An 18886-nucleotide genomic window follows, 5' to 3' on the forward strand; every position below is an offset into this window, starting at 1 on the left:
GATGTTTGGAAATGGATGTGGCCTTGTAACTACAGCACTCAGCAAATTGCATTGAAAGTCTTGGCACATCATTGACGCACGTAGCGCACTATGTCACTGCTATTTTTATCTCTCTGGACAGAAACTCCTTGAGAGTAGGCATTGTGTTTCATCTTTTTATTCCCAGAGCATATTACAGCAACAGCCACAGAACCGATACTCCATAAATGCTTAAAGAGATGAATAAAGGAAAGACTGAATGTGGTTCTAAGAGAGAATGGTAATCTGCTTCTTAATTTATATTTGTTAAATGTAAATGGGTGCCAAAAGAAAGAGGGGTAATGAATGATAGATGTTAAAGAGCCAGATACGTGGATGGGAAAGGGGATTATAGAAAATCGTACAGAGATGGGCATACCTACAGTTTTCTGAGACACACTGGCCTGGATTAGAGCCTGATATCAGCTCCGTATTAATTGCGTGACCTTGGGAAAGTCACCGAACTTCTCTGGCTATGTCTATAAAATAAGGAACTTCAAAATATTTTGTATTCCTCCAGCTCTCAAAGCAAAATATACTTGTTTCTGGGTGGTTTAAAAAGTGAGGAGTAAAATGAAGTATGATTATAACTAGTACTACTGAAAAAGACCCTCTTGTATACTCTGAAAATATTGCACATACACCTAGACCTGTGATTCTCAAACTTTTTGGTCTCTGGACACTTCACATCCTTAAAAATTATTTGTGAGAAAATGTTCATGATCTGGGGCTAGGCAAAGAGTTCTTAGGTTTGGTCCCAAAGGCACAATCCATAAAAGAAAAAAATCAACAAATAGGACTTCATTAAAATTTAAAAGTTTTGCCCTGCAAAAGATCTCTTAAAAGGATAAAAAAAAAAACTCAGACTGGGATAAAATATTTGCAAATCATATATCTGACAAAGGACTTGTATCTAGAACATATGGAGAACTCTCTGAACACAACAGTAAGGAAACACACCATTCAATAAGAGCACACACCTGATCAAATCAAGAAGATATATGGATAAACACACATAAGTATGTTCAGCATTATTAGCTGTCAGGGAAATTCAAACGAAAGCCACAATGAGGTATCACAACACACGCATTAAAATGACCGACACAAAAAATACTAATGATAAAGAGTATGGGGGAAACACACACACACACACATACAAAACAAGACAAAACAAAAGTACTAGTGAGATGGTGAAACAACTAGGCCTCGCATACACTGTTGGTGGGAAAAATCGTGCAGCCACACTGGAAATATGGAGTAATGTCTCAGCTGAACATATTCCCCATATGAGCCAGCACACATGGTTCTGAGTGTTTAGAGAAATAAAAACCCATGTACACACAACTACCCCTACACAAGCGTTCTTCATTTGTAGCTTGTTTGCAAGAGCCAAACACTGAAAACAGTGCGAATGTCCTTCAGTGGATGAGTAAATAAACAACTGGTACATATTTTCAAAGGAATACTACTTAGCGATAAAAAAAAAAAAAAAAAAAAAAGAATGGGGGCACCTGGGTGGCTCAGTCGGTTGAGCATCCGACTTCAGCTCAGGTCACGATCTCGCGGTCCGTGGGTTCGAGCCCCGCGTCAGGCTCTGGGCTGATGGCTCAGAGCCTGGAGCCTGCTTCCGATTCTGTGTCTCCCTCTCTCTCTGCCCCTCCCCCGTTCATGCTCTGTCTCTCTCTGTCTCAAAAATAAATAAAATGTTAAAAAAAAAAAAAAAGAATGAACTATTGAACTATAGGCACATTTTCTGGGATGGATGTCAAAAGCATTATGGCCCAAAAACCAAAAAGTCAGTCTCAAAGGGTTACATGCTTATGATTCCACTTAACGTGAATGTTCTCAGAGTAACAAAAAATTATAGTTGTAGAGAACAGATCAGCCATTGATGGGAATTCGGGTTGGGAGGCAGGTATGACTCTACAGGAGGAACATGAGGAAGTTTCTTTGTGGTGATGGAGTAGTTCTGTACTGTATGGTGGTCAAGATTATAGTTACGTGAATCTCCATGTGATAAAATTTCCTAGAACTTTACACATACACACAGGTACATGTAAAAGCTGATGAAGCACACATAAGATCTGTGGTTAACAGCTGTATCTATCAATATTTGCTACATTCGAAATTATTTCTGAGGTTTTGTTTACATTTGTATTAATTTAAAAATCACAGTAAACCAATTATATACAATGACACAGTAAGACATGTGTATGAAAAGTAACTATATTTTCCAAAACAGGACAATATAAGGAGAGTGACATTATTTTACATTTTGCAAATCTCTTTAATGTCTGGCTGAACAGAAGACAGTTGGACTGTCCTATCTGTCTGTGATCTGTTGTGACTTTACATGTCATGTCGTGTCTTGAAAACTCCATTGTACACTTAAGAGAGAATGATGGTTAAAAAAAAAAACAGCAAAAACATGGTAGTTTTATTATAAGAAGTGTTTGGACCTCACAGACTCTCTGGAAGGGTCTTGGGAATGCCCAGGGGTCCCTTGCTGTACATCGAGAACTGCCCATCGAGGTGAAGGCATATGTCACAATGTTCTGGTTATTTGTTGCATCTTTGCCCCCCACATGACTGCGAACTCTTGCAGAGCAGAAACTCTAATTCACTTCTGTTTTCCTGGAGGTTAGCACTATGCCAAGCACTTAAGTTCCAAGTAGGAACTTAATACACATGGTGAAAAGAACAAAGAATGGATGAAGGAACCCATTTGTTATTCTATTGTTTTCTTTTGCCTTTAAAGGTCTGTGGGTGATTACTGTTTTTAAAGTTTGAGGAGAAAATCTGAGTCTCCAGAGATGTGCTGTCTGTAGGAAGAGGGTCATTAGGTCTACGGTGCAGAGGACAGTGCTGGAGAGACCCAAGGAGGAAAGCCAAGTGATTTGCATTCGTACCGCTGCGTTTGACATCTCCCTCCCCTTGTCTCCTGCCATCTCTGATTTTTATGTTCCTTGTCAGGACACAGGAGTACATGCAGGATATACAGCATATGTTGCAAGGTCCAGGAGGGCTGGTTTGCGGGACCAGGCACAGCCAGGATCAATTAAGTAACAAGGAAGGTAGAAAATATCGCTGCAGCTGGAACAAATCAGTTAGTCAGGCACGCAGGTTGCAACCCATAAAAGGTCAGCAGGCAACTGGCGTGAGTAGCTGTGAGTGAAGCTTTTGGCTCCGTGGAGCTGGAAAGAACGAGCGATCAAGTATCCATTCCATCCTGACTTCCAATCGGGCGCATCGTGGAGGGTGAAGACTTTGCAAATGACGGGCCCGGGTTTGTCCCAGTGACTTTGCTCACGTGGCTTCTTCTGGATGGATTGTTCCCCTGCCCCCCAGCCCCACGTGAGCTATTTCGCCCCAGTGACAGGTTGGTTTTATGGGTTGGAGGCGGGCCTCAACTATTAAATCTCCGTGAGCGAGAGGGGCTGGACCTGTCTGTGAATCAGGGGACTTCTTGGAAGGGGACAGAGTGGCAGCGAAGCCTTTGAAAAAGCAGAACCTCACACATCATCTTACCACACGGACGTTACAGCCAGAGATCACATTTCAGGTTAATTTTCAACAATGGATAACTTCTCGGCAAATTGATTAGCTATCTGCTCTTTGTTAGTTCAGGAGCAAGGGATCATTCTTTCTTAGCCCAGTTGCCCATTCTGTTTGCCTCAGAATAAGCCTTCCATATACATGCATATATTTATATATTTTTGTTTGTGGTGATAAGGGTAAAAGTCCGTGCAGATGTGTGGAAATGTCTTTTTGAGTATCCTTACACAATTGAGTACATTTTTCATTTTGGTCAGAATTCAGCACACAATTAGGGAGGGAGACCCAAAGTGAAATGAAGGATTTTAACTGCAAATAGAGGTATAAACATGATCCTAATGACCACATTTGTTGCAAGTTCATCCTTCCATTCAATAAGTAATTATCGAACAACTGCACTGTGCTAGACTTGGACACTGTCGAAATCAATAAGGAATCTAAAGGTTAGGTGGGGTCATTTCAGTACTGTTTGTAGGGAAATAAGATCACGCACAGTAGGACCACATGGAGAAAGTTGTCTCCTCTACCAGGTGACTCCTTGGAAGGTAGAGTCTTAGAGGAGCATGTTGGCTTAGCATGCACTTTCCCACAAGAATATACTTTTTAGAATTTTATTTATTTTTTTAAAATTTTCTAATGTTTATTTATTCTTGAGAGAGAGGGAGAGACAGAATCGGAAGCAGGCTCCAGGCTCTGAGCTGTCAGCACAGAGCCCGATGCGGGGCTTGAACCCACGAACCGTGAGATCATGACCTGAGCCAAAGTCAGACACCTAACTGACTGAGCCACCCAGGTGCCCCTACTTTTTAGAATTTTAATTATACTTGAGTTATTATTATTATTACTACTACTACTACTACTACTACAACTGTTATCATCCTGATTTGATTCAGAGAGATTGTGCCCTGTGTTCAAATTCAATAAGATAAAGGCAAGACTCAGCTTCAGATCTTTGGACTGCAGAACATTTTCTACATTACTGTTTGGATGAGAACTAACTTTGGATTCTATATAAAGGTCATGTATTGTCACTGTTAGAGCACTTTCTGGAAAGTGATAATTGTAGCAAGTGTTGAAAGAGTATAATCCCTTGCCTTTTTTACACTTTCTTTCTTTCTTTTTTTTAAGGTTTATTTATTTGGTTTTGGTGGGGAGGGAGAGGCAGAGAGAGAGAGACAGAGAGACAGAAGATCCAAAGTAGGCCCTTCTCTGTCAGTATGGAGCCGGATGTGGGGCTCGAGCCCACGAACTGTGAGATCATGACCTGACCCGAAGTCGGACGCTCAACTGACTGAGCCAACCAGGCACCCCATTTTTTTTACACTTTCAAACAGCTTTATGCTAAGTACATTCCTTCCAATTCAGTATTTATTGAATTTAGGAGCTTCATGTGGCCAGCTTTGTGCCTTGGGGCATAGTAAAAAGAGGGGCGTAATAAATTATTCCATCTCATCTTGTGTCTAGGAATGAGCATAGCATGCAAGTTTAAAGAGGAGTTTGGAAGAAATCTGAAGAGGATGCAAGAAACCTGGAAGGGGAGCAGGTTTCTGGGAGAAGCTGGTTGGTTCCCTGTGGGACAGGGGAACCTGAGGTTATAGGGGATCCTTTTGCAAGGACAAGCCCAGAACGTGGTTACTGGCAGAGTCAATAGAGCTGGGGCAGAGAGGTCTCTCTAGAAGATGGATGAGGAAATATGTCCTCCCCAAAGAGCAAGAATGATGCTCTGAATTCGAGACAGCATTGGGTATGTGAAAATGTGTGTTTTGGTGAGAGAAATGCAGCATGTGTTCGGGAAGTGTGTGTCTGAATCTGCTGAATGTTTTTTGCCGAAGAGATGATACATTGCAGCTTGCATGCCAGTGAGCCTTCAGTCTACTTCATTTGCATCTTAAATGGTCACCAAAATAACCAAAAGCTGGGAACCAAGACCACAGCAGCTCTGGACTAGAAATGAAGGCAGGTGTGCAAGTGAGAGAAAGACCGAGAGTGGAGAAGCAAGCTGAGAGGTTTTGTTCTGTTTAGGGACCAGGGTCTGCTGTAGAGAAGGAGCAATCCTGTTCTTCTGGAAATGCTTTGATGATACAAGAAGTTGGCAACATTTAACCCTGGAAAGGAGGTCCTTTCCATCACATCGAAGTTACTTTGGAACATAAATATGACCCTCCCTGGTGAGGACTCCTACCAGTTTGTAGAAGGATACTTTGTGGATTGAAACATACTACGGGGCTGAGTTTTAGAGTTGGGGACCGAAAGTGGAAAAATGAATTAGAACAAGCACTCTGTGGTGTGCATGTAAACTTGGGGAGCAGAAGCACCAGTAAGAATCCTCTGTTCTACCTCTCTCTCTCTCTCTCTTTTTCCAGAGTAGGTAGAAGCGCTGAAAAGAACCCCAGTTAGTTCAGGAATGAAGCAGTGGGCTGGAAAGACGGCATGAGTCAGTGTTGAGTCATTGTTCCCCTAAAATAACGCCAGGAATGAAGGGAAGGGAAGAAAATTCCAAGCCTGCTAAAAAGAAAAGCACTTTCCCTGGACAAGAGTGAGTGGTCAGAAGGTGTGGGTGTGACCTTGGGTAATCAGGTACCCAAAGAGATCACTGGAACCCGTTGATGCAGTGGGCCCAAACGGTAGTCACATCTTGTCACTTGGGAATGCACAGACACTAGTTTCCACATCAGAACTAGAGTCCCCTCTCCCCGAGGGGATCCAGGAAGCTATTTATTTGAACAGAATCCCCAAGAAGTTTCTTTGTAGCCAGAAATCTGTGATTACATAGCAGTCCTCAGGAGCAAGGGACTGTCTGAACTCTGCTTTGAAAAGTACAGAATCTTGACTCTCTTAACACAGTTGGTTCTCAACAAGGGTTTGAATGGATGCATTCATCAGACAAATTAGGGGTGGGTACACACGACTTCAATGCAGCAGGGACTGTTTTCAACGTGGAAAGCATGGCTGGAGACGGCTAGGGTGTCGAGCTGGACAGAGTGATTCTAGAGCAGCAGGGATATATAGGAGCAGTTCCTTAGGATGGGGAGGAAAAAGGGGAGTGCACACAAGACAAAGTTTCTCTGCTGTAGGTCTTTGACAAGGACTGAGGAAGATGCTTTCTGGAGGTGAGAAGTCAGAGGGACACAGAGAAGAGGCCAGATATGGCTACAGGGATCCAAGCTTGGGTCTGCCAAGTGAGGCTTTGAGACATTGGGGCAACGGCATCCACCCCCTGTGCCTCAGTTTCTCCTCCACATGGGGGGAGACTGGAGACTGACCACAGTTCCTGGAGCCCCCCTGGCTGGTTGCAGCCACAAGGTCACATGACCAGAAGTCCCAGGAGTTCCCGGGGCTCAGTGAAACCACCCCAGGAATGAGAAGATCTTGGCCATGTGGGAGCAGGAAATGGCAGTTATGTCGCTTTTATACACAAGCTGTGTGAGGTTGAATGACAGACAGTTGGATGCCCCAGGTGTGGATTTTCAACCGACTGGCTCAGGAGAGCCTTACAAGATGGCTACTCTAGGGGTGACAGGAAGGGTGGGGAAAGATGGAGAACAAGACTGAGCAGCTCTCCCCGGAGAGTCCTGCAGAACACTGGTCCTGCTCCTTGACACCTGATTCACCATCTCGATGTTAAATGAAGGGCCCTTTCCTCTAATCATTAAAAAACCCCCAGCAGGACATGGTAGCTAACAGCATTTGGGGCCAACCACTGACCCCCACCCCACCTCAGCATCCTCTCCTATAAAGTGAGGGAGATCACAGTACCTACCTGATAGATATGAGGTAAAGAGTAACATTTAAAATATCAAAGTGCCTATGGGCGGGTGCCTGGGTGGCTCAATAGGTTAAACGTCTGACTCTTGGTTTCAGTTCAGGTCATGATCTCACAGTTTGTGAGTTTGAGCCCCACATCGGGCTCCCTGCTGACAGCTCTGAGCCTGGAGCCTGCTTGGGATTCTGTGTCTCCCTGTTTCTCTCTGTCCCTCCCCCAACTTGTGCACTCGCTCTCTCTCTGTCTCTCTCACACACAAAAGTAAATAAATAAACATTAAAAAAATAATAAAACTTTAAAAATATGTATTAAAAGTGCCTAGAATTGTGCCTGAACTCAGAAAAGTGTTTATAAACATTAGCTGCTACTGTTAGAAATAGCATTAAAAACAATGGTGGACAAAAAGTCAGAATCCAGGACTTGGACCACGTGAGGAGCTTTTGGATGGTGCTGTAGAATCCTTTCGTAAGGTATTGTCTTTGTGTGCCCTTCCTTGTCCTGTACCGTCAAGTGAGAATCAGAGCCCCTGGGTGCTCCATCCAAGACCCTCACAGGGGACATCTCCCCTCCGGGCCGCTTGGGCTCAGCCCCAGGGACAGAATTTTCCAACCGGAAAGGATGTTAGCTTGGGCAATCCCACCTGCTCATTTTCCAGCTGAGGCTCCCAAGGTAGAGATGCGCCTGAACCCAAACCACAGGAGGCAGCGTTGCAAACCCCGAGCCCAGGCCCTGCTTCGTCTCAGCCCGCAGAGCCAGCCCGAGAGCGCACACGCTGTCCAAGGTTGGCTTTCTGGCTCACCGGCTTTCTGGACTCCGGGGCATATTTGCTCCGATACATTGTACAGATTAATTTTGTTTCTAAAACAGGGGTGGTAAATCAGAATGACTCGGGGCATTCCTGCTTTTTACGTGCTCGACATTTATGGAAGTATTTACAACCGAGAGTGGCGAGCGGTAGCGTTTGGGGGAGGCGTGGGAGGCAGGGGAAGGATGGATTTGCCATGGCAACGGAAGCGAGCCGGTGACGGGCTCTTTTGTTTCCGAGTTATCCAGAAACAACGCATCCGGTGGCCTAAGTTGGAGATGTGTCCCACCACTTGCAGCTCGGGCCCGTTTCCTCTTCTCTGCCTTCTCCCTCTTTGGTCGGTTCGTTGGGTCGCTTCCTTGTTACCCCCCGTCGCTGCGTGGAGGGCCCGCAAGGCCTCGTGGACGCGTCTCTCCTTTGCTGACAGCCGATGTGCTGCTGGCGCACGCACAGAATCGTGCCTGGCAGGGCAGGTGTGTTCGCGTCCTGGGCCTCCTAACTCAGTGCCACAAACGGGGTGCTTGGACAGCAGAACTTCACTCGCAAAGTTCTGGAGACGGAAAGTCAGAAAGCAAGGTGTTAGCAGAGCTGTGCTCCCCCTGAGGGCTCTAGGGGGACATCCTCCCTCTCCTCTTCTAGCTTCTGCTGGTTTTCCTGTTTTTCCGGTCTCTGCATTCATCACATGGCCTTCTTCCCCGCGCATCTCCGCAAGTCTTTTCCTCCTATAAGGACACCAGTCCGATTGCCATCTTAAGTGAATGAATGACATCTGCACAGACCCTATTTCCAAATACGCTCAAATTCTCAAGTTCCAGGTGGATGTGAATTTTAGGGGGCACTCTTCAACCCATTGGGGTTTCGGCAGTGCTCAGAATGGGTTCTACAGAAAGGCGTCCAGCCACCCTGCGTCCTGTAGCTCTCAGATTTGTTCTTTCCTGGGATCACAGGGATTTCGTTTCAAGGTCTCTCCAGGCTTGGGGCTCATCCATCACCTCTACATGCAGCTCTTTGTTCCTTAGCAGCCCAAATCTGTTAACTTCACCAAGGACATTTGGAGCCAAGTAGCTAGACTGTGCCTGCTACCATTTCAGGTAAATTCATCTCCGACATATTTTCTCTCCCACCTGCCACCTTCACCGTCTTCTCATATGGCCCTCATCTCAAACAAACTACCCAGTGTCCCCCAAACGTGTGTCCCTCCTCACCCCTTTAGGCCTTTGCTCTGCCTTGAATGTCTCTTTCCCCCTTCTGGCACCTCCATGGTCATGGCTGGCTTCTGTGGAGCTTTCTCTCCCCACCCTCCCCACCCTCAAAGTCTTTCACACTGTGATTTCAGCACTCCGCATGCTGTGCCGAAGGTATCCCTTTAGGGATCTGCTCCTTTATTAGACAGGGCCTCCGCGCCCTTGTGTTCTTGGCTGCCCTACGGACATTCTCCCTAGAGACATCCCTCCATGCACGACTTTTCTTGCCTCAGCTTCCTTCTGCTTTGGGCGACTCTTAGAGGGAGATGGCCTATAGGGTAAAGGAAGGTGTGAGCTCTTCTTACTCCCCCATCTCCTGGCAGGAAAAAATAGTGTGGAGAATGAGTCAGGTTCTGGAATGTTAATCGAATCACATTACTGGGGGAATGAGTGTTAACAGGAGAATATAAATAAACCTAAATAGGGAAGGTTCTCTCTGTCTCTCTCTCCAGTGTTTGAAATAATGGTCCCTGGAGCCTCCTTCTTCCAGTGAAAACATGCCCTCCACTTCTCACTGCCTTATTGCCACCTTAGAAAATCCAGTAGCGGGGCACCTGGCTGGCTTAGTCTGAGGAGTAGGTGACTTGACTCTTGATCTCAGGGTTGTAAGTTTGAGCCCGATGTTGGGTGTAGAGATCACTTAAATAAATAAAATAAATACATTTTACAAAAAAGAAAAGAAAATCCAGTGGGTACTAGAGGGAGGCCCAGAGACAGAAACTCACGAAAGCCTGTGTAAGGGATCTTCCTGATTCTGCACCATATGAGGGAGAGAAGGTCCACATAGGATCTGCACATCATGGCAGATGGCGGTCCCTTGGCATCTGTTCTCTCCTTCTTTATTTATAAGAGATTGTTCAACTTTGAGCTAGGCTCATTGCTATTCTAAGGATTTTATTTCCAACCTCCCATGCAGCTGGGGCAGGGTGGGGATAATATGAATGAGTTCCAGCAATGGGATATAAGTAGAAGTACCAATTCTGGGGTGTGCCTGATGATCTTCCTCCCTACAGCTGCCTGGACTTCGAACATGATGGCTGAGTTTGAGCAACCATTTTTAGACCATGAGGAAGGAACCAGTGTCCAAGGTCATTGTGGAGCTGCCATATCAGGCTTGGACTCCTTCTGGGACTCATTGATGTGAGACAGAAAGCAAGTTCTGTCTTAATGAAGCCCTTTTGGGGGCCAGTTTCTGGTGTTCACAGCAGAGATGGGATGACCAAACTCTCTGCTGGTAACAAGCCCTCCTTCTCTAAGTCTGGCTCTCTCTGCATGTCTCTCTTGGGGGGTCATGGGGGGTGATAATGGTGGGCAGCATGGGAAGATTTGGACTCCTAGGTTCTACTACAAAAGGAAAACTTCTCACTCACCTTTGAGTGACCTAATGCTGGGCCCTGACTGGCTCTAACTTAAGTATTTCTCAACCTATTTTTTACTGTTGACTCTCAAGGACTTTTTTAAGGTACTTGTTTCCTAATCAACTTTCCCATGAAAATTTAAGAACATCGATACATTTATTTATGTATTGCATATGTACTTGTGCTTCAAATGCAAAAAATGCCAGGTTCTTTTGTGCTTCCACCAAGAACTAATTTATTCTTCCTTTGGGGGCATTATTACTGCAGTTAAGACTACATTGACTGGAGACATTTTGCTGACCAAGGAACGTTGAGACTTATTTTAAACCAACCTGTACAGACTTATGGGCTTGTTATCTTTGTCTTAGTCTCTCAGGCTGCTATCACCAAACACTGGCATGGGTAGACTACACAGTGGAAATTACATTTTCCCTAGTTCTGGAGGCTGGGAAGTCCAAGATCAAGGTGTCAGAACAATCAGGTGCTGGTGAGGCAACTCTTCTCGTCTTGTAGATGGCAGTCTTCTCATTTGTCCCCACATGGCAGGGAGAGGAAACTCTGGTGTCTCTTCTTCTTTTTGGATAATTTCAAACATACACCAAAGCAGAGAGAAGGGTGTGGGTGAAGTGCCATATTACCCTTCATCAATTATCAACTCACAGTGCCTCTTGTATTTCATTAGCTTCAAGGCATACAACATAGTGATTCAATATTCTTGTATATTGCAAAGTGATCATCCCCATATGTCTAATTAATGACATCTCTTCTTTTAAAGGCATTAGTCCCATTCAGAAGAGTCCATCCTCCCAAAAGCCACACCTCCTAATGCCGTCATCTTGGGGGTTAGGTTTTACCATATCAGTTTGGGGGGTGGGGCACCCTCCAACTTTTTCCCCACCTCCTGCTCTTGCTGTTGCTTCTGGCTGGGGCATCTTCCCCTGTGTCTTCAGGTGGCTTGCTTCTTTGACCTTTCAGGCTTCAGTATAACTGTCACCTTCTGGAGACTCTCTGTTCTCATTCCAGAAAACAACAGTATCCCTCACTCCTGGACTCTCTGCCCTATCACCCCACTTTATTTTTTCTTGACACCCACCTTGTTTTCTCTTTTGCTCACTTGTTTGTTTACTGTGTGGTGTGGTCTCCACTCACTAGGATGTAAAGTTCCATGAAAGGCCTTGCCTGTCTTGTTCACTTTTGTATCTCAAGTACGTAAAAAAATTACCTGGCACATGGCAGGCACTCAATAAACGTGGGATCAATGAAGAAACAACCATCAGACACTAAGCATAGTGAGCGAGGACACTGTCGTTTTCTAACCTTTTTCAAGCAAAGACCGTCTTGATCCCTCACAAGGACACACACAGCACTTTAGAGTTTACAAAGGACTTTCATATCCATTTCTCATTGAAGACGTTCAGGCTTCCAGGCAGACAGGTATTATTAGCGCCATTTTGTCAGGAAGACATTCTCAGAGTCCCATATCTGGCGGGTGGAACTGAGGCCTTCTGACCCAAGGCCAGCCTTCCTCCATTACAGGCCCTCCTTCACAGGGGAAGGGCTCTCCCTGTCCATTACAGAGTCTCCATTTTCTAGCCTTGGACATGAGGAAATGACTCAACTCCTCAGTCAGTCAGCCTCTGGGTCAGATATTGATTCAATTGGTGACCACTAAGCCTCAAGTTGCACTTAGAAGTAACTGGAAAGATTTTTATCCTGCTTTTATTTCTTAGTTTTCCCCCAGCAGGCCCTTGGCCTGGTCCCAGCCTCCTTCTGGGCTTCGGAAGCTCTGTGCTTGCCCTGCACTTGAAAGATGGGTCCTGGCAGGAGCTTGGGCAGAAGGCACTGCTCCCGAAGATCCCCCAGTGAGGAATCCTAGTGAGAGGAAGTCAGGAGCCCAGGTGATGGCTTTTATGGGATTAACTCTTCCTTACATGTGCTCTTGGGACAGTCCTTCCTTAGATGATGAAATGGGTTCGCTTCTGGGGATTTTTCCAAAGGAAACCATCCCAAATATACAGCAATACAGAATATGTTTTTGAAGAACCACACAGCCTGAACATCCAACAATATAGGAATGGTTAAATAAAGAAAAGTACAATAAATCCACAGAATGGTACATAAACCATTATGAACATTGGATGGAAATGTGTAATAATGATCTGGGACATCATGAAAAACCCACAAGATGTTAAGTGGCAAAAACAGGATGCAAAATGGTACATACATTCTAATAGCTACAACACCAAGGGAAAACAAAGCCTAGAAAAATCCTGCAAAGAAAGATATCCAGTTCCATGAGAATGACTGTATTACAGTGTTATGTTTATGAATGGGCTCATTCCTTTTGTTTTTCTAATTTTTCTGTAATGCAATGTCTAAGTTATTTTCCCTTAAAAAGCTTTCTGTAAGTGTTGTTTTTGTAGTTCATGATAATTAAACATGTCTTTAAAAGGAAATATCAAAAAGGAAAATGTGAAAAATTTACTGATATTCCCACCACTGGTAATGTATCAGGGTATAGCTTCCCCATTATTTCTATATGCATATAAGTTTACATTTTTGTAAGCAAAATAAAATTATATGGTACCTATAATTTATAGTGTGTATTATACTCATTGGCACTTTATAAACATTTTAACATGTCAATATTTTGCAATATTATTTTAAATTCTACTTAGTTTGTGTTGTATAGATGGATCACTATTTGTCATAACATCTTTAACTAATTTGTCTCTTTCCAACTAACTTGTCTCACACAATCTTTATTTATGTAAGATAACATTTTTAAAGTGAAATTTTTGAGTGTTAGGGTATGCACATATTTTAAGTTTATATATGTGGTGTGTGTGTGTGTGTGTGTGTGTGTGTGTGCACTTATTTATATTTATATAAGTTGTGTAGGAAAAAGCCCATTTCTCACACTCTTACCAAATGTTGGTCATTATTTTTACAAGTTTGTTCATTTAACAGCCATGAAAGGGTATACTAGTTAGGTGTCTTTCCACTGGGGTTTTTAAGAATCCAACTCAAACAGTTTCAGAAGGCAGGGATAAGGGAGGGAGAGATTGATAGTTCACATAACTGCAAAATGCCGGGGGTAGATTTGACTTTAAGTAAGGCTTGATTTGAGTTTAAAAACATTGTTAGGATGCATTTCTGGACTTGGCTTCTTCTGAGCTGGGCACTTTCTGCTCTCTGTGTGGTGTGGTCTCAACATCTTTTACAGGGAATGGAAGAGTCCAATAAAAGTGACAGCCTAGTAAAAACCTGAGAACTGGGTCTTGTTGGCCCTGACCAGGTCCACCTAGGGCATGTGGCCCACAGTGAACCAGCCAAGGGCCAAGACATGGAGCCTGGCACATGCTCTTCCTAGAATCTTCCAGGCTATGAGTAGGGAAGGGGTAGCTTCCTCAAAGTTAAAGCAGGGTGTGGCTGCCAGCAAAAAAAAGGAGTGGATGTTAAGTGGCTAAATGTAAAAGAATATTATAAACAGGATTGCTTGTTTGAAAAAGTAACATAAAACGACATCAGATTGTGTCTGTGTGTTCTTAAAACACATCTACAGGGGCGCCTGGATGGCGCAGTCGGTTAAGCGTCCGACTTCAGCCAGGTCACGATCTCGCGGTCCGTGAGTTCGAGCCCCGCGTCAGGCTCTGGGCTGATGGCTCAGAGCCTGGAGCCTGCTTCCGATTCTGTGTCTCCCTCTCTCTCTGCCCCTCCCCCGTTCATGCTCTGTCTCTCTCTGTCCCAAAAATAAATAAAAAACGTTGAAAAAAAAAATTTAAAAAAAAAAAACAAAAAAAACAAAAAAAACACATCTACAGTTTCATGGGGCGCCTGGCTGGCTCAGTCAGTTAAGCGTCCAACTCTTGGTCTCAGCTCAGGTCCTCATCTCACGGTTTTGGGGATCGAGCCACGCAACAGACTCTGAGCTGACAGCAAGGAGCCTGCTTGGGATTCTCTCCTACTCTCTCTCTCTCTGTTTCTCTCTCTCAAAATAAATAAATAAACTTTAAAAAAGTAAACCACACCTACAGTTTCAAATTGCTCATGGGATAAAATCTTTAAGGACTATCTCTTCCCCCCTCCTCCCAGCTCTTTCTTTTCCAGCCCCACCTTAACAACACTGCCCTTCAATTTGGGGCAAGCCTTAATCTCCCTGAGCCTCAATTCTCTCATCTGTAAAATGGGGTTATTAGCCCATACTTTAACCTACCTGACAGGACAGTAGTAAGTCATACAAAATGAGCCCATGTGTGATAGAACCTTCAACATCTCATGTTTGAATAGATGTTTCCTACCAACACAGCAAGTGGGCTCAGAGCAAAAGCCCTTGACCACGATTTTTGGACTACCTCTAAAGAAACTCATTGTGTGACCTTGGGAAAGGGACATAATTATTTGACATCTGTTTTCCTTCACCATAAAAAAAGATTAAGCTAGGAATTTCTGCCTTCAAATACATAATAATAATGAAAAAAATAAAGCCCTGTATGAATGCAAGGTAGATCAGACTATCTGATAAATGAGGTCCCTATTTGTGCAAAGGCTCTTGGTGATATGTCCACTTTCCAGTGGCTGCTATTCCCCAATCCCAGACCTGAGTCATGAGGGACACATCCCCAAGATTCTCACCGAGTTCTGTTTATGGGAAAAAAGCCTGCAAAATGTGTATAAATTCCCTTATATCTGTGGCCCCAACTGCTCTGTACTCTCTCAGTGACTTCTACTCAGGAGCTATTCTAGCTTCTTCTAGAATTCTTCTTCATGGTGTGCTGCTGCATTTGCCCCAGGTAAGCAAGTACTCAGGTCTGGTCCCTGTTTGTGAGTGTCTCTCTTACATTGTGCGCTAGTCCATTGCCCTGAGATCTCAGGTCTTTGACCGATTAGAGAAAATCCATGAGCCTGAAATCTATCCTGGTCCCTCTGTTGTAAGATCAGCCACAACCCTGTTTTAGTACACGTGTGCCTGGCAGCAACTGGAAGTTCTGCTCTAAGTGTTACCTTGAATCCTTGCACTGATGATAGGAGAGAGGCACTGTTAGTACCTTCGTTTTAAAAAATGGGAGGCCATCTCAAAGTCTTGAAGTCTTGACTTCTGGCCTGAAGGTCCCATGCAGCTTGGAGAAGGTAGAGCTGAAGCTCGAATCCAAAGCCTGGTGACCACTATGCCAACGTACTTCCTAAATACATCTTCCAGGAAGGGCACATTCTTTTGCCTGGCTAGACTCTAGCTTAAATTGGGATGAGGCTGAACAGGAAGGGTGGGGGCAGTTTAGAGAAGGTTTTGAATGACAGGTGAGGAAGTGGGACCTTTGGGCTGTAGTCAGTCATAGATTCCAAGACCAAAGTGTGACTTCACACCTAGGAAGAGTAATAGTTGCCCTTTGAAAGGAATGTTCTGGCATCAGTGTGGAGGATGCACCAGAAAGGCTGAGCATAAGAACTTGGAGACAGGAGAGATTAAATTATTGAACCAGTAGCAACAGGGGAATCAGCAGGATGTGATGGACATAAGAGTGGAGGTCAGGTGTTGGTGAATCTAATTTGTGCTTTGGGGGAGAGGAGAGGGAAATGAAATGAGTGTATTCAGGATCAGGAGGAGCACCTGGTTTGGCAAGGAAGGTGGATAATGGACAGCAGGTGTCCAACCCACAGGGGGAAGTCGGATGGGTCCCTGGGAATAGGAATCCAGAATACTGGAAGGAGGTCATAGTTGTTGACTAAGCAGGGTGGCATCTCTGAGGCATCGTCTCTGTCATCCATGCGCCTGTGTGTCACCAAGCAGGGGCTCCAGTTTTTGGAAGGCTTAAGTGAAATCAATAATTTGGGAATTTTTCAGGAGTTTTAGAGAAGCTTGTGTAAAAAAACAAGCAGTCCTTCTTCTTCTCATGCGGGAGCTCAGCCTGCAGTGACAATTTGAAATTTACGACTCAGACATTTAACATGTTTCAAGGAGAACATTATCATTTGAAAACCTTGTAAAGAGAAATGTGTCTGTACTAAGAAGCGACACTATCTTCCTTTTGTAAAGAGACCCCAATCATTTACATTTTCTCTTTTGCTTCCCATCTTGTGTTAAAAAATTCTGACATTTTCTTCAAATGCAAATTATATTTCCCAAAATTTCTCAAATGTGAGGTTTTATTTTTCCAAAAGAGTAGAGGGGGAGAGAGGGAGAAGGAGAGAGAGAGGAAGGGAGGGAGGGAGGGAGACAGAGGAAGATTTTTCTTTCATGTGACCACTCTGGCCATCTCCTGGGTTTCTAACTACCATCCAGTGTGGTTTAAAAAAAACAAAAACAAAAACAAAAACACCCTCCTAATTTCATCTGTTTCTCCTGCTTGACAGTGCACTTCTATCAGAAAATGGCTCCTTGAATCTTAAATCCCTGGAGAGCTAGCTGTTGGGATAAATATCCAAAGTATCTAATATTAACATATATAATAAAACCTTAATTTTGAGGTCGGGAGGACCTTCAAGGTCACTGGATGATAGATGCTCCCCTCCATCACTGAATTTCCATTAAACCTCTCTACCAATTTGGGTGTTCAGCTAGAGTTTGCATATCTTCAATGGCTGGTAGAAAGGATATCCTTAAACTAAGATAATTAAATTAAATTTCAATTACATTTGAAAGCTTCTACACATCGGTTCTGATTAGCCACTATAGTCTGTCCTAGGTAATACAGGCTTTGAGCTTGGGCTTTGCAGACAGACATATTTTGTTTCAAATCCTTTACCTGATGTATAAATCATATTTTTGTGCAATCACCTGCATCACCTGGGAGCTTGTCAGAAATGCAGAATATTGGGATCCACCCCAGACTTACTGAATCATGATCTGTAGTTTAATAAGATCCCCAGGTGATCCCCATACATATTAAAGTTCGAGAAGCATAGCTCCAAAAAACTCAGTTAATTACCCATAGCTCAGTTTCTTGTCTGAAAATTGAAATGGTTGGACTTGATAATCTCTAAAATTTCCCTTCATTTATAAGGCATTAAAATAATAAATACAAATTTATTTAAATTTAAATAATTTATACAAATAAAAAATAGTGTCTAAAAATGCTTTGGCAGAATGTTTTTGATAAGGGAAAACCAGTAACAATCTAGATATAAAACAATAGAGAGATTTTTCAACTTGTTCAGCCTCTCGATTAGACTGTGTCTAAAGTTACATTGACTAAAATTATGATAACGTAGAAAATTCTGGACAGAATGTCAAGAAAAGATCTGGATATAAAATTTAATGTTTATTTTTCGTATGTGGAAACAAATTAGAAAGATACCAAAGATTGTGAAGCGGTTACACATCGGTGATATAACAGGAATGGTTATTTCTGTCATTTAGTCTCTCCTCCCCACCCCACATTTATTAAGTATCTGTGATTTTAGTAGGAGGGGCAACAAAACAAAGAAGCACCTTTATTTTTTGATCGACAAGGATCATATAGAAGACATGAAGGTTTCGAGTTTTCCAGATAAGCACAGAATTCATTTGCTTGTGCATGTGTCAAGTCCATTCTTCATCCTACAGAATATGTCCTTCAGCTATTGTCTTTCAAGGCTCCACTCAAGTCCCACTTCTTCCAAGCCAGCTTCTCTTCTGTACCCTCTGAGGTCAGGGATCTGGCCTGAATCAATTCTTGACAAAGGAACGGAGTCTGATTAGGTACAAAGTAAATGTGAAGCGAAGGGAAGGAAGGAAGGAAATGGGGAGGGAGGGAGAGAGAGAGAGAAGGCGGGAGAGAGGAAGAACAAAAGAATGAAAGCATACAAATAAGCCCCGGTCCTGATTAAACTCCGGCCCCTTGGGAATCCTGCAGAATATTTCTCCGCCAGATCTGGCTATTAATAATAAATGGCCTTGTGTTGTTTGCTGTAATGTCATGGCCTTGCTTCTCCAATGAGATTTCAAGTACCACAAGGAGAGAAAAACACGCTGCTTTAAAATTGTGTGTTTGGGTAATTCTTTTCTGAAGCAATTTAGTCTGGAAGATGCATGGTTAAACCCAGTCATGGAGGAACGGGGTGAGACCTCGGGACCACCCACAAGGCGTGAGGGTGCGAGGTGAGGCCCCAAGATGCTCTACTCGGCTTTTTAAAGTTGTGAACGCACCAGAGTATCTTGCGTGGA

This window comes from Panthera leo, chromosome B1 (genome assembly GCF_018350215.1).
Source record: "Panthera leo isolate Ple1 chromosome B1, P.leo_Ple1_pat1.1, whole genome shotgun sequence".
In the NCBI taxonomy this organism is placed as follows: Eukaryota; Metazoa; Chordata; class Mammalia; order Carnivora; family Felidae; genus Panthera; species Panthera leo.